Below are 13,859 nucleotides of genomic sequence, written 5' to 3' on the forward strand. Positions count from 1 at the left end.
TATAAAATCAGGTTATAGAAATTAAGCTTGTTTTTGGTTTTGTTTTTGTTTTTTTTGAGGCCTTGCCTTATGACTTCTGTGTTGAGACATTTCTGGTTTTTGTGTCTCAGTACCCACAACATGCCTGCAGGGCCAGATGACCAATGTGTGGCAGTGCTGGAACAGAATGGCAGTTACTTTCTCTGTCGGCATAAGAAGAACACAAGTGGATTACTTCCTCGTGAAGATGGTTTGTTTTTCTGACTCAACAAATAGTATTTCTTTCTACTAGCACCTTCCTCTCTCCATCCCTGCAGATTACATCAAGAGGTAGCTCTGTTGCTGAAACGGAGGGTATGCTCCTCCCCTACAAGTTCAGACACTTCACCGAAGCCTCAGTTTTCTTGCCTGTTTATTGGGAAGCACAGTCAGGTACCTGAGGATTCGAGGAGACTTTAGTGTTCCCCAGATACGCATCACTACATCTAAGGTTTGCGCTGCCTGTTAGCTTAACAGATGGCTTCAGAAGTTGAAATAAGCTCTGGCATGATGGCATCATATCTTCATGTCCCTTTGAAAATTCAGGTAAATAAGATCAGATTAAGCTAGTTCCTCTTCTCTGTTATAAGCAGAATAAGAGCAGAAGTTGCTTGTGTGACTTTCTGTTTTGCTGCAGCTATATGGAGACAATAAAGCACCCCAGCTCCAGCTGTGAGGAAGCTCTCAGAGCCTTCTCAGCAGAGGTCCCTCCGGCCAGCCTCATCATTTTATTGTGGATGATGATGTAACTTTATGACTGGTGGCTCATGTACAAATGAGATGGTGCCCTGGAGTCCTGGTTAGGGTAGTGAATAAGTCGTCAGTAGGTTGTTTTGTACTCCAAGGCAAATTCCCTCTGCAGCTTCTGTTACTGCAGATTAACTTCAGATTTATTCTTAAGAATGTCTCTCCTTCAAAAGAAAACATTTAGATGGGAGGGTAAGTCCCATCAGTCTCCACACCACAATAATTTGGGTCTTGTAAAGACCATTGTGTATGCCTGTGTTTGAAGGAATGATGCTTTTACTTGTGTACAAAATCTACTTTATACTTAATCCCTTGTTTTACCTTTAAAAATATCCAACATTTTCACACACACTCACACATATGCCCACATGCTTATACATAAACCAACTCATTAAAAAAGTTCCCATACCATTGCTTTGGGGGAAGCCTTTCATTTTCATCCTTTTATGATTTTGATACTCTCAGTCCAAGTATTATTTCAAGACCCCATTAAGATAGTTCTTTGATTACCGACTTTTATATCTTCAATTTAGCATTTTTCTCAATGCTTACTGTAGAGTTTGGTAAACTCAGCAAACAGAGGGGTGGAATCAGTTCTGCTACCAGGGTCTGGATACAAAGATGCTTTCTGACCTTTAGTTCTTGAGTCTAAAAGGGGGAGATTTATAAATAAAACATGCTTATGTTAAGGTAGAGGTAAAAGAAAAATTATGGCTTAGAACCATTGAACTCTTGGAGTGTCCAGGAACCTTTTGCTTGGAACACTGCTAGAACTAGGTCTTAAAAGAGTAAATAGAACTGTGCAGGAGGCCTAAGCATTTCATAATCATTAAATATTTTTACTATGTTTCTTCTTTATTTTTAAAAGACATCATCATTGGATTTTATATTTACATGTGCATGTGTGCGTGTGTCTGAAGGTGCCTACAGAGGCCAGAAGAGGGGATTGAATTCTCTAGAGCTGGGAGTTACAGGTGTGTATACAGGTGTGTAAGAGCCACCGCTCAGTGTGGATGCTACAGCCTGAACACTAGTCCTCTGACAGCAGGCACTCTTGACAGCTGAGCCATCTCTCCAGCCCCTTGTTTATATTTTTAAAGTTGCTTATGAAGTGATAGGTTTCACTATGGCATTTTCATATGTAACTTGTTTTATGGCTCTTCCCCTCTTCTTCCCCATCCAGCACCCCCTTGAACCCTTTCAGTATTTTTCTGTTCCTTGCATTGTGTTTTACCTCTCCTGGTATTCAGAAGGAAGTAATTGTCTTTCCAATTCTCATCCCACTTCATTTGAGCCTCTTAATTAAAAGCCCTTTTACTGTGTGTCACAGTCGTTACATTCATGCCTTGCCACTCTGCTTGGGGTAGGAGCTCTGGTATAATATCATAGCCTCCATGTGTCTTGTAAATAGTGTCTTTTCTCTTTTTATAAAATTCAACAAAATTCTTATTTTTGTAAGTTATATAATTACATTGTCTCCCCCCTTGTTTTCCTCACTCCAGTGCCTCACAGGAACCCAAATCCATGCCCTCTTTTTCTTTTCTTGTTTTATGTGTGTGTTTGTGTATGAATCTGCCTAAGTACCTAAATACAGCCTCTGAGTCTGTGTAGTGTTAACGGTATGCATGTGGTTTCAGTGCTGACCTCTTGGTATTGGATAGCTAGTTGTGGGGATCTTCCTTGGGGAAGACCATTTCTCCCACTCAGCATTGCCCAGTGGCCCATAGTTCTCTGTCTGGGGTTGAGGCCCTGTGAGTTTTCCCTTCCATGTTAGCATGTCCGTTAGTGCTGTCGTCATTTGGGTCTTATTTAGGTAACCATGCTGACTAGCTTCTCCGACAGTTCCAGTAGAAAGTATCTTCAGAGATCAAATCAAGGGGCCAGAGGGATGGCCCAGCAGTTTAGGGCACTTGTTGCCACTGCAGAGGATCTAGTTTCGATGCTCAGCACTTACATGATGACTCTCAACCATCTCCAAATTCAGTTCCAGGGGCTCTAATGCCTTCTGACCAGGCATGCTCAGGGTGCATGTACATATATGCAGGCAAAACATTCATACACATAAATATTTATTTAAAAGGTAAAAACCAAGATGGTCCTTATGTTCTTGGAAGTGTCTTCTCTTTGCTAGTGCAGTATTACTAACTGCACATGCCGTTATTGCTATAGGCATCTGTCTCTCCTAAATGCACTAGTATAAGAAATTAATTGTAAGCAACCCTTTCACGCATGCCCTGCCGCCACCTCCCTCCCCAGCATTAACTACTGGGAACAAAACATAGCTTTACAGACTTTTCTCCATAAACTTTTTACTAGGATGATTCTGTGCTCTATGCTGTCAGCATAACTTCTGGTTTCAAAAACAGGTAGGAGAACCCCAGTTATGTCTTTCAATGTTCTTCTTTTTCTTTGTGCTCTAGAAATTCTCAAGGGAGATTACTGTTTCTACTAAAAACCCAGGGCTTGCTTTTCATCTTTTCTCTCTAGATGGACGAAGACTTGTAGTTTCAAGGCCTTGGAGAGCTGCAGTATTCTAAGATCTTATGTTTGCAGCACTTGAACATCCTACTTGATGGCATTAAGCTTCTATTTGGTAAGAAGTTTTCTGTAACCAGGTTGTTAGAAAGAAGGGGCTCAAGACTGATGAAAAAAAATGATTCTGGATTCAAATGAGTTACCGTTGCTTTAAGATCAAAGAGATGTCCCCAGATGTATCACTTGTTTTCTGGCTAAATCCTAAATCACTTAGAGCTATTCTGTAATTGTTTTCTTGAGAGAAGCAGAATCAAGACCTGTAGGATGTGTGCATGTATTTACCTAGAGATTTACTATGGGAATTGGCTCATGTTAGTTTGGAGGCCCAGAAGCCTCCCTTTTGCGATTGACAAGCTAGAAAACCAGGAAAACCTATGTTGTAACCTGCTGAGTTTCACAACCTAAAAACTCATGGAACTGATGGTGTAACTCAAGTCTGTACTGTAAGGGTTTGGGGTGTTGTGGAGGGAGAAGAGTCTATCTTCACCCCCAGTTTGTTTAAGTGCATGTCTTTTGGGGATGCACCATTGCAGGCATATCATGAACTAAGTTATCTGCGCATCTGTGATTTTCAGTGTTAATTGTCAACTTGATGTAGCCTAGAGTCATTTTAAAGCCTCCACTGAGGGATTGCCTGATCAGATTTGCCTGTAGGCTTGTCTGAGGGACACCGTCTTGATTATTAATTGTCTAGCCCATTGGTGGCGGCATCCCTTGATACGTGGTCCTGAGCTGTACAGGAAAGCTAGCAAAAGCAAAGTCTGAGAATGAGCCAGCAAATAGTGTTCCTTGCTGGTTTCTACTTGAGTTTCTGCTTATGTTCTTACCCTGACATCCCTCAATGGTGGGATGTGACCTAGAAATATAAATTGTATTTGGTATTTTTCTATTTCTGCAATGAAAAAGTGTAACCAAAGCAATGTGTAAAAGACAGAGTTTATTTGGGATAGTGGTTCTGAAGGTTAAATAGCATGATGGTGAAACACAGGCAGCCGGATGCAGGCATGATAGCCAGAGGAGCAGCTGAGAACTTGTCATTTGAACCTCAAGTAGAAGCTGAAAGAACAAACTGAGGATGGCTGGAGCCCTTGAATCCTCAAAGCCCATCTCTGGTGACATAGTTAAGGGCCACAGTCAGCCGATTTGTTACAGCGTCAGGGGGTGAGTTGTGGCTTTCCCTGCTTGACTCTCACCTTTCCTTCTCTATTTTCTTACTGTAAGTCCATAGATGACTAAATTCCCAGTTGCTTCCAAAGGAAGGCTTTCCACCCTGACCACCAGTAAAACTCTACCAAGTAAATAGGTGTCGTTTTCAAATCCCTGCTTGGTGAAACAACACATGAGAGAGGGGAGAGGAAATGGGTGCTCCTTTTCACAGTAATCCTGCTCTCAAAGGCAAGCCTTGGTTTTTATTTTCAGAAACAAAACCAAGCTTGATTCTCTTAAACCACGGAGAGTTCTGAGTGAAGGCCCTGTTATCCATAGGGATAACCGTCCCTTTCCTTTCCCCTCACTCCACCTCCAGCCTCCACTGCTACCTGCCCCAAGCCTTGTCGTCCTGCTCTATCACAGCGTCAGTGACCTTGCCCACACGCGGGAGGTCTCTAGAGGCTCATAAGCAACTCTGGTCTAGTTATGTTTCATCTTGGTCTTTGGACATTGATAAACCATACATAATCTTTCTCAAAAAGTCAGGGATCATGCTGAGAAAGAACAGAGAAAGTGAGGGAATGAAGGGAGGAGTACTAGGAGAGAAAGTAGAGGGCAAGCAGTCACTGATTTAACACCTTGAGAAAGATGCTAAAGAGATTTACAGAAAACCTTGAGAGGGTATGTGCCCCAGGCTTGATCCTAAATGATGAACCTTTGTGAGAGAGCTCACAAGGAGGAAGGATGGGAACAGAACCCTTCAGAGCATCAAGTAGTCATGAATTATGAGACTAAAGCAGCCAGATGAAAACAAGACTTGTACATTTGGCTTTCTTTTCTGGAAATACAGGGAAAACCAAGTTACTAAGATTCCTATAGCGAAGAAGCCCATTGTAGTAAAAGCTGGAGCAAATTTTCTTATTTTCCAAGCATCCATGTCAGCAATTAGATGTCCATGTTAACAGGACCCGAAAAGCCTTAGCAAGAAACTTAAGCATCTGCATCCGGAGCACATGGGGCTGCTGATGACCCACATGTGTTTGAGTAGATTTTGAAAACTAAAAACTAAAAGATGAAATCATTAAGTAAAGGAAGAATTGCTTGCTGACTCCATAATGTGTTTCATATCCCTCTGTCCCCAGGTCTGACACTTTTTAACATTCACATGTCTGTAAAACTGTAAGAAGAATGAATTGTTTAATTTCACAACCAAACCTGCTTCTCTTATTCATAAGAAGAAGGAAGAAAAAAATATTTGCTTTACTTATTTCCTACCCATTGAGTGGCTGTGAAAGAGAAATGCTGCTGCTCCATGCTCTGCCCACCCAGGACAGCTTGTAAGACCTTCACTGCTAGTCTCAGGATCAGCCTTCATGAGCTCACCATATAAACTTTTAATGAGTGACCTATTTGCAGGACTCCTGTCCAGATTAGCAAACACAAGCTGATAGAACTCAAACACCATTTTCCTCGTAACTTCTCTTTCCTTGTGTGTTTGAACCAAGGGTGCACCGAAATCACAACAGCAGCAAATGCTGGAAGAAATGCTCTTGATACCCTACATGTTTGTTTTTGGTTAAAAAAAAATATGCTGTAGTCTATGTAGGGTTTTAAAATGTCAAACAGACTTCTTACTGAATTTTAGAGACTTTGCAATTGTTGAAGTAAGCAGATGGCCCTACACTCATACACCTACAGGCATGTACATGAAAGTGGGTGCCCAAAGGGTAAGGGAATACGGGAGAGATTGGAAGGAAGGGAATGGCGGTGGATCTGGTCAAAACACATTTGCATGCATAAAATTTTCAAACAAAAAAGGTTATTACAAAAGAAAAGTAACATGGCATATAACAACACTTGGAAACAAGAAGAAAGAATTGTGGTCTATTATATTTGATTTGAATTAATAAGCAATTAGAATACACTAATGACTATGAGACAGTTTTTAAAGATAATTTTACAAATAAAGGCAATGTCTTATTCACTTGTCCACCCAAAGCGAAGCCACTTAAACTTTAATGGTATTTCCTTCTTATTGTTTGCCTTTCCTCTGGAAGTTGCATATAAGATATAAATTAAATTAAAATCTGAATGAGGATTGAAATATGAAAACACTTGCCATGGACTTAGGTACTAGCCCGCTATGATTTCAATCCCCAAGTGTACGTATTTAAGAGAAAGGGGAAGACAGTGGAACAGGAATGTTTCTTTGTGTCATTGTCCGTAAATACTTTCCAATTACCAAAGCCTCCACCAGACAATGGGAGGATAGTCTGTGTAGTTAAAGCTCTAAGGCTCTGGAAGGAAAGCTGTTCTTTTTTCATAGGCTCTTTAAAGAATATGAATAATAATGTTCAATGAGAAACTGACATAGTCCTAAACTTAGAGAACGTCAGTGGTCCTTTTAAAAATTCCGTCAAAATTTAACAGTATTTTATAAACATTTAAAGAAAAAAGAAACAGCCATAACCCCATTATATTGGTACAGTTTTCATTTTGGCAAGTTTCTCCACATCTTGACCACATGCACAGTTATTGTCAGTTTTCGGGCAAACTTGCATCTCTTTTAACGGTGTTTTATCCTAAATCTGATTTTTATACAATTGTCATAATTATCATTTGGAAGAGTTTTAATAATCTCATTTATGGGAATTTATCACATGGAAAAAATTCAACAGAAGGAAAAAATACTCTATAAAGATGTTCATGGCAGCATTACGCATGGAAATAAAATAGTGAATGCAGTCATTGTCCAGCAGTGGTAAATCATGGCCTATAAACAGGATGGAACATGACATTAGTGCTTTCAGCAGTAGCCAAAAGAGCGGAGATTCTAATCATGGCTCTTGGTCTGCTCCAGGGGCAGAATGGTCCAGCTGAGGTTCACAGGAGGGTGAGTCACGGTCCAGCTCTGCCTCTTCTGTTAATGCCTCTTATAAAATACCTCCCTTGGCAGAATGAGAAGAGTAATGAGTGCAGGAGGGTCCAGGGTCCTACTATTCTTGACATTTAACACAAAAAGTAAGGTAAACCCCCCACATGTGGGTCCCAGCAGAGACCTGAGTGGGCAAGGCATAGGCTGCATTCTTTCCTTACCCAGCTTTCTTTCTTTTCTTTTCTCTTTTTTTCTTTTCTTTTTCTTTTTCTTTTCTTTCTTTTCTTTATTTTCTTTCTCTTTCTTTCTATTTCTTTCCTTCCTTTCTCTCTCTTTCTTCTTTCTCTCTCTTCCTTTCTTTCTCTTCCTTTCTCTCTCTCTCTCTTCCTTCCTTCCTTCCTTCCTTCCTTCCTTCCTTCCTTCCTTTTTTTTCTTTAATGCTAGTCACTTGGTTCTGAAAAGCAGACTAGGAAAAAGTGATCTGATTAGTAAAGGAACTACTGATGGTGTAGTGGGTTTACTACTGGAATGAACCAGTAATTCGCATCAGGATTCTCAGCTCCCTGTGAGGCACACAAACTGTAGCTGTTTTGATGGGAAGAGTCATGGCTGTGACGGTGTGCTGGGTAACTTTACAGTTCTTTTAAGCATGCACACACAGAAAGGTAAGCTGGCCAGGCTAAACTGCCACCTTGGCTTGTTTCTGGGCTACAGTTATTCCACCGGGAATATGTTTTAAGAAATGTTTTCATTAATATCATTAATGAGGACTCCCAAAATAAGTCACCTCCTCTCCAATAAAGATGGACCAGAGTGTTATAAATGCCTTGGTTATTCACGGACACAGCATTCATAGTTGTTCCTCTTTACGTATTTATGGCGTCAAAGGAAAGCTGTCACCCAGTTAGGTAAGAGTTGACACCGACAGTTCTCAGCATATAGTCATCCTAACAACAGGCCAAAGCCTAACATTAAAGGATTTAGCTAAACAAAAAGTTAATGTGCAGCTTCAAATTCCCAAACTGACATTTGAGATTCAGGACAAAGATAACCAATGAATGGAAAAGGTGTTTTGCATTGTTAAAAAATTTTGGCTTCAGAAATTAGTACCACCAAGTGTGGTGGTACAAGTCTTTAATCTCAGCCCTAGGGAGGCAGAGGCAGGTGGATCTCTGTGAGTTCGATGCCAGCCTGGTCTACAAAGTGAGTCCAGGACAACCAAGCTAGTTACACTGAGAAACCCAGTCTCAAAAAACAAAACAAAACCAAAGCCAAAACCAAACCAAACCAAATCAAAAACAAAAGAAAAAAAAAAAAACCCAAAACACCAGTACCTCAGAAAGCTAAAATATCAAACTGTGCCATAAACAAGAGGCAGAGAAGAAGATTGTACAGAAAGAGGGGGTTCATCCACTCAGACTAAAGTTATCGCAATCTGGAGGAAGAGAAGGATAGAAAAGGACATCTCTGGTTGACGGATGGGGTGAGGGAATGAAGGACTTCTCGCACATATGGGTGTCAGTCACAACCCCAGGGCTGTGTCGTGGGTAGTCTCTGGGGGCAGATGAGGTTGTACATGTCTCCTTTGCCATGGTCTAGGCATGGCTCTAGACAAGACAATAGGGAAAGACTGTAAAATTTTGCTCTGTCCTTAAGATGGTCAGAGGGAAAGAGAGAGCATGGAGGGGTGCGGGGAGAGCCCGGGGTTTATACAAGGTTGACCCAGAGGAACTGTCCAGTTTATATGGAAAACAAGGTAAGACTGTGGGCAGTGGTAGGCATTGGCACGGGTCACTGCCCTGCATTAGAGACTAGTGAGTGAGGACAAACAGAAAATGCCAGCATATATTGATAGCAATGGGCTCTGGTGATCTTTAATCTACCTGGGTTTGTGTAGATCCTTCTGCATCGTAGGTTGTTGTGGATAATCTAAAAGTATGGTCTAATAATGCTATCATTTGCCCTATAATTATTACAGTGCTGTCACGATCAATGAAAGACAGACACCTGATAGATTTTAGAATATTTTATTTCACGTGGGACAGGGCAGAGATTACCTCCTAAGCTACCTTTGCCTCCAAGCCCCCCCTCCCACAGCATCTGCTCTAATAATTTCTGTCTGGGCTACTTCCCAGACATAATCCCACAAATGCTTGTTCTCTCATCCGCCGTTCATGCCGATCCAGCCACGGTAACCCATCGTGGCTTTCGGCTTCCTTTCTCTTCCAGTACCCGTCTCCTTTCCCTGATCCAACTCTCCTCCAAGCCTGCAAACTTTGGTCCACCTACCCCACTGTGCCCTACCCGGGTGTGTTGACATTTATTCAGCCAACCGGGAACCATTGGCGAACATTCCTTATCATCACATGGTTACAGGAGATAGTTCAACATAGTAACAATGCCCACAGCAAGGGGGGTAACCAGATCGTAGGACACTGAAACCAGCACTTGAAAACAGTTGGACCTTCCAACAGTAGGTGGCACCTAGTGGAAAAGAAAAGGGTAAAGAAAAATTTCTGAACTGTCTGGAAAATTCTGATTGCCTAGCATTGAATTTGACGTCATTCATAAAAGAAGGAAATTCATTTAGGAATAGAAATTATTCCTGAATTTATAAACTATGAGACTCAAAGCCTGTTATGTAAGAGCCTTCTTACAAACTATATCATACTTTCTATATTCAAATCAAAGACCATAAAATATTCACATGTAAAAGTTTCCAATGTATATGTTAATCTCATCAGGATTTACTAATCACATTATGGAAGTATGTTAATTATTTTTACGTTTCTGTGGCAATATACTATAACCGAGGCGATTCATAAAAGAAGGCCTTTAATTTAGGGTTCATGGTTGCATAGCTGTGACCGTCATAGAGGGAAGCATGGCTTCAGGCAGGCATGCACGCATGGCTCTCGATCCGTAGCTGAGATCTCACAAGGCAAGAAGTAGAGAGAAAGAGACACTGGGAATGATCCTGGATTTTTAAACCGCAGAGTCCACCCCCAGGGACACACCTCCTAATCTGTCCCCAACAGTTCCACCAACTGTGGACCAGGCGTTAAAGTATGTGAACCTATTTCATCTAAGCCATCACAGGAAGAATTCTCATTTTTGTTGCAAGAACATTCTTATGAGGCACAGGTCAAGGCAACAGTATTATTAGAATTTTATCATAGAAAGAATATCGTAACATAAAGCCAGATTTTGAATTAACTAGTTAATTAATTAATATTTATTTTTTAAATACACGGTTTTGGTATGTAGCCCTGTATGGCTCTGAACTCGTAGGAATTTTTCTGTTTCAATTTCCCAAGTGCAGGCTTAGAACTAAGTTCACAGGCAAATTACGGGCTTAAAACTAAATTTAAATAAGAATATTGACTCTGAAATGCTATTAGATAGGACCGCTTTTTAATTTTTCTCCCTTTTGCAGAAAGTGTATTCCTGTACTCTGGGTCCCAGTTTGGCTGTTGCTTTGCCCTTATTTAAGGAGGCACCAGGGAAGCCTGGAGATTCTAGAGGAAATCTTATGCTGTGACGCGTAGGCTGCTGCAGATGGTCAGTGCAGCATAACTGTTGGCTAAACAAGCAGAAAGCCTCACAGGCCTGCTCACCCTGTCAAAGTCAGGCTGTGAACAGTGACACCTTCCCTCGCTCCAGGACCAGCTCAAACCACCTCACATAGAAGTGGAGTCTGTGGGGGCTGGAGAGATGGCTCAGCGGTTATGACCACAATCTGTTAAGACCACTATTCCAAAGGACCCAGGTTCAATTCCCAGCATCCACATGACAGCTCACAACTGTCTGTAATGGCAGTTCCAAGGGATCTGACACCTTCACATAAATGCACATAAAATGAATAATAAAAATATTAAAAGAAGAAGAAGAAGAAGAAGAAGAAAGAAAGAAGAAGAAGAAGAAAAGAAGAAAGTGGAGTTCGCATCCTCCATCCGGCTCTCTGAAAGCTTTCCGGCATCAGAGCAGTCAGCAGGCCTAATTAGTTACCTCACACTATTTGCTTTTTTTCTCTGTCATGTTTTACTAAGTACCAAACCCTTTAAGTGTTGTAACTGCAGTATGTGCAGTGGGCATCAGTAGGGATGGATGTGTTGACGTATTCCATTGTCCTGCATGAACTTTTTCACATTCTTGTTTTCAAGAAAATAATGTTGTGCGTGTGTGTGTGTGTGTGTGTGTGTGTGTGTGTGTCCATTGGTGCTGCTACCACAGGCCAGGGGGCTCAAGATGAACATATCAGCATTGGATCTGCTTGCTACCCTCTTACAGTGCCCTCCTGTGGAAGAAGGCAGAAGGACAAGGAATAGATCACGTTCTTTGCCTTGAGGACACCTGATCTCACTTACCAGGAAAGAATGGCCTTTCATCACCTTTTTAAGGCCGCACCTTTTGGTATTGTCACACGGACACCATTGGAGTCTGGAATGCCACATATAAATCTTAGTGTTCTGTCCATGCTCCCCCAAATTAATGTCTCACATTACAAAATGCATTCACGCCACCTTAACCACCCCCACGCTCATCACCCAACACACTGTAGGGACTACTCAAAAGGTGCCAGATTAGATCGTCGGGTGAACATCATCAACCTAGGAAAAGGAGGAGACACGAGGCTCAGGTTCAGTGAGAGACTCCATCTAAACGAAGGTGGAGTCATTTAGGAAGACAACTGCTGGCCTCTGACTTCCACACACATGTGCATGTATGCACCCCTCCAATAGGTACACATAAATGCATACATGTACACACAAAGAAGACAGATGAGCAGCCACCATTAGGGCGCTGCATGCCGCCTTCTGAAGGCACAGTAGCCTTTCTTACCCTGGAAAATGGGCTATAATAACCAGCTTGGTCATTCCCCTCTGTGTGACCACCTTAACTTTGATTGACTTCGTTTCCTTCTTTTAATTCTATCTCCATGTTGTAGTTTTTTTTTTTCTCTTTTTTTTTTTTTTCTCTGAGACAAGGTCTTGTTTTGTAGCCCAGCACGGTTTGGAACTTGCAGTCTTCCTTCCCCTGCCTCCCAGGTGGTCTGATGAAAATTGAGTGGGTGCCATGCTCAGCCCCAAAAAGAAAAGAAAAGAAAAAAAGGTCTAATAAGCTGAAGTACGTCGTGCTTTCTGAGCTGTGACTGTATGGAGGTCGTGGTAATTAGCTGTTCTTAGTTCGGATTTCTTGACACCAAGAGACCAACTCATAGCGGCCACGTTGGGTGACTCCTTTCTTCCTAACTGTGGTGCAGCCAATGTTCAGGAGGAGATAATGGCTTGGGGAGGTGAGGGGAGAATGTAGGGTGGTTTCTTCCCTACCTGCTGGCATTGCAGCTCATCGAGGCTGACTGGGGCAGTTAGGATTACCCAATACATGCTGTCTGAAGGTTGCCGAACAGGGTAAAGGTAGGAGGAAAAGAGGGCTTTTTCTGTCAGGTCGTGTGAACGGAGCGTGCTGTCGAGGGCGGCTGGGCCGGGGGATCTCAGTAGCCACCTCCTTCCCTGGCCGGTCTTGGGTTAGGTGCCTACCGCAAACTCTCGAGTCTGTTTGGTTTCAGTTTCGCGCGAGCTCGCACAGCCTGCCACAGCACTGACATGGCAGGCCGAGATGAGGGGCTGGCTGAGAAAGGTTCAGGAAAGTCAGGTCGGAACAAAGCACACGCATGCTTCCTCGCAGAGGATGTGGAGCTTGTTGACTGGAAGCCGGCCTGCCAGAACAAGATCCTTCTGCGCGCGGCAGAAACAATCTGCCATTGTCTCCAGGGATAAAACAGTTCCAATAAAACATGCAAACCCCAGCCAAGAGGAGGAATGCTGCATTAACTGCTTCATCACTGAAAGGAATTGTGGGAAGGGAGAGACAGAACAAAACTGCACCCCTTGTTTTTCTGCCTTCACGTTTGAGATCATACAAATGCGGTACCAAAGCCAAGCCCCCAGAAGGGAGTGAATGACCCCCCCCCATGAAGGTTCTTGTCAAGTTTGAACTCCCTCATTCTGGGGGTTTTAATGCTGTATGGGAAATGGCCTCTGTGGCCTCTTTTATGCTGGCCTTGGCTCCAGATACCAGGGAAACCGCCAAGCCAGGACTAGAGGGAAGGCAGTAGTGTGTATAACCCTGAGGACTCCTTAAGGGTAGAGAATGAAATGCAACATCCACAGAGCAAACTGGGGAGGGTGAAATAAGAGAAAACTCCGAAGAAAGTGGACGGACAGACTTAAGTTATGGAAAGGTTTGTCTTAATTTTGGCTGTGTTCTCCCCTAGTTTCTGATGAAAAACGATTAAGAAGTATTAGTGGAATTGATGTGGCAGCCATACATACCTCCTCGAGTCTGGTCCGCACTATGACTCATAGATTGTAATCGGATTCTCTTATCTTTACTACCAAGGCTTCCCTAAACTTCTTACTTGAATACGCAATCCACTGTTAACCAAAACTTAAAGCACTGTGCAAAAGTTCAAGATTTCCAAAGTGTGGGGAAAGCCTGGCTTCGTGGGAACTGTCGTTTGGCGGTAAAGAAA

General features: G+C 42.4%; 1 long non-coding RNA gene across 1 annotated transcript; it reads right to left on the reverse strand.

Moving 5' to 3' along the window:
* Nucleotides 1-9,335: 9,335 nt before the first annotated feature.
* LOC132656526 (uncharacterized) lies at nucleotides 9,336-13,138 on the reverse strand. Its single transcript, XR_009594291.1, has 2 exons — nucleotides 12,167-13,138; nucleotides 9,336-9,808 (listed from the first exon to the last, which is right to left on the reverse strand). It is a non-coding gene; the product is annotated as an uncharacterized LOC132656526 (long non-coding RNA).
* Nucleotides 13,139-13,859: the final 721 nt, after the last annotated feature.

Source organism: Meriones unguiculatus, chromosome 9 (assembly GCF_030254825.1).
Source record: "Meriones unguiculatus strain TT.TT164.6M chromosome 9, Bangor_MerUng_6.1, whole genome shotgun sequence".
In the NCBI taxonomy this organism is placed as follows: domain Eukaryota; kingdom Metazoa; phylum Chordata; class Mammalia; order Rodentia; family Muridae; genus Meriones; species Meriones unguiculatus.